The sequence below is a fragment of the Cervus canadensis genome, chromosome 19, assembly GCF_019320065.1.
Source record: "Cervus canadensis isolate Bull #8, Minnesota chromosome 19, ASM1932006v1, whole genome shotgun sequence".
Taxonomy (NCBI): Eukaryota; Metazoa; Chordata; class Mammalia; order Artiodactyla; family Cervidae; genus Cervus; species Cervus canadensis.
The window spans coordinates 60,291,020-60,293,774 of record NC_057404.1 but is presented as its reverse complement, the minus strand read 5'-3'; positions in this window follow the sequence as shown (position 1 = coordinate 60,293,774).

Here is a 2,755-nt window from a genome sequence, read left to right as displayed (position 1 = left end):
AAGCAAGATTATTTCCAATTAAATCTATGGTCTAGAGGACTTCCCTGGTCGTCTAGTGTTTAAGAATCTTCCTGCCAATGCAGGGGACATGGATTTGATCCATGTAGGTGTAGGAAATGTAGGAAGATTCCACATGCCTCAGGGCAACTAAGCACATAAGCTGCAACTGAGCCTGAGTGCCAAAACTAAATAAATTTTTTTAAAAATTGAAAAAAACACACAAAACTATGAGATAGACAATGGGGGCGGTGGTGCTAGTCAATGGAAGATGGAGTAGACATCATTTTCATTTACTTCATGAAAATGTTGGAGAAGGGAGAATCTCTAAAACACAAGGACAGATCTTACCTTGACCTCCCACCACTCTGACTGTAAAAGGGAAGCTGGATGCTTCCTAGAATCCGGTCCTGAAGTAAAGGTATTACTGGTTCATTAAAGCACTGTATTGCTTCTGGTACACATCTAAGCCAGTTAACAACTGCAAGCAAAAGCTGGCGATCTGCCAACCAAATGATTTTTACTGTTCACAAAAGAGCATTTTTTTTTTTCTTTGTTTTTTTTTTTTTTTCAAAAGAGCATTTTGTTTAGAGATTTACCTTTGGGGAAAAATAAGGAAATGAGCTAGACTAGTACCAAAAGTGATTGATCCAAAATTAATTTCACATGGTTTGCGGGCACAAGTGTACGAGGGAAAAGGGGAGAAATGGAGATAATGAGACTTGGTTAAGAAAGACAAGGTCATTGAGAATTGAGTTTGGGAAAAGAAAAGTCACATTCAGTATTTCATCCTTTGTCCAGAAGTAATACGAAGAGTATTAAAGAGGCTAAGGAAAGGAAGTTTCCCAGCTTTAGGTTCGAGAAAGGGCAAGGCCAATCTGTCTTTCAAGATGAGCTGCATGTGTCACTCAATAATCAGGCTCCCATGGACCTCAGCTGCGCCTCCTATGCAGCCGTCCACAGGCGTCCTCAGGAAGACAAAGTGTTTCCACATGCTTGCTCTCTGGCGTGATTCCAGACTTCTTTCCCTCTCTACCACTTTCTCAGGTTCCTTTTCCTCTCAACTTCTTAATTTCCCAGATTCTTAATGGTAAGATTGGCGATTGAATGGAGACAATTCATGAAGGTACCACCGTTGAGAAACTCACTTCTGAAGGCTTCATTGTCATAAGGTTTTTAAGAAATGTGGTAAAACCAACCCAGCAATGTTTGTCCCATTAAAATACAGTGTCCTTGGGAGTTGCTCAAACTAGATTCTGTCTGTTGGGTGAGAGCTTTCTGCAGGTTGGGGACTTTTGATAGTCCTCCAGAGTCCTTCAAGAGGGGAGGCCATGGCCTTTTGCCAAACTTTGGTCATCGTTTCCCTTAGAGATTCAAACCAGAAAGTGTATTTCCATTACAACTTCAGGACGTCACCTGCGATATTACTTACAGGATGGGGACGGTTGTGCCAGGAGCCTCAGCTGGATGGCTGTCAAACCAAAAGAGGAATATCATGACTTCTGCTCGACTGTCTCCTAGCGTAGTTTATGAAGAATAAACGTTAGTATTAATTTGGGCTTTTGTATCTCTGTTCATTCTTTTCCTGATGCCAGTTGTCTCACTGTTTACACTCTTCGCCCTGTTCACTGAACCCCAGGTAGGCAAGGCGTGAGCTAAGAGGCTGGAAGGAGACTAGAGGAGCTGTAGGACCAGCCAGACTCGTTTATTCTCACTTGGAACAGCCACAGCACAACCTAACACAACACAACCTCTCTCCTGACTGGCGCAGCAGCCACAGCAGTGTTCCCTCCTGGCTGAGGCCGCAGCCGCAACAGTAAACACGCCATATTCTTTCCTCTCATGGCTGATCGAAGGGGCGCAGCCGTGAGGCAGCAGTAATTCCCGCCATTTTATGGGTGGAGCTAATATGTCAATAATCACCCAAGGCAACTCCTAACCATAGTGCTATAAGCGATCTCAGCCGTTACATAATTATTTACGAGATGTGGGGGGAGAGAGCCTGAACATGCCATCTTTGCTGATTTGTTCTCTCCCTACAGCTTTCTACTTCTACAAGATGGCGTTTTTTCCTCTCAAATTCCCATAACAACCAGGATTAGAGCTGACTTCTCTATTTGATAGAATTTCACCTGGGTAAAAACTGACACAGAAAACAAACAATTTTTGTCATCACTTGGTAAAATTGATACTTGTCCATAAAGCTCTAGGAACAATTATACTCATGGTATAGTGGTAAAATTTGGTTTTTGTACATTCTTTTTTTTCCCCAATAAAACTATCATTTTAAGAAACTGAGTAGTTCCATACATTTTCACTGAGTTCTTCCGCATTACCATGTGCATGTATGTGTGTGTGTTTGCATGCTGTTAAAAAAAAACAAAAAACTCCAGTATAGATAACAAAGGGTTGAACAGCAAATAATGTAAATCATTAAAATATCACAGATCTACTTTTTCATAAGGATGAGATTCAACTTAAAAAAAATATTCTGCCAAAAAGAAGATATATCAGGCAAACAATTGGGTGGGAGAAGAGACATAAATCTCATTTCTAAAGAGAAAGAAAGAATGGATATGAATCATGGATCTAGATAAATCAGAAATGCAGCTGTTTGGAACCTAAGTCTCCTTATTGCTCTATGCCAGGCCTAAAGATGTGATGATCTTTAAAGAGCAACCTCAGGTGTTGACAGTGCAGAGACATCTCAAGGGAACTCATTGACACTCAACCCCTTAGATTTTCACCCTCAGCGAAA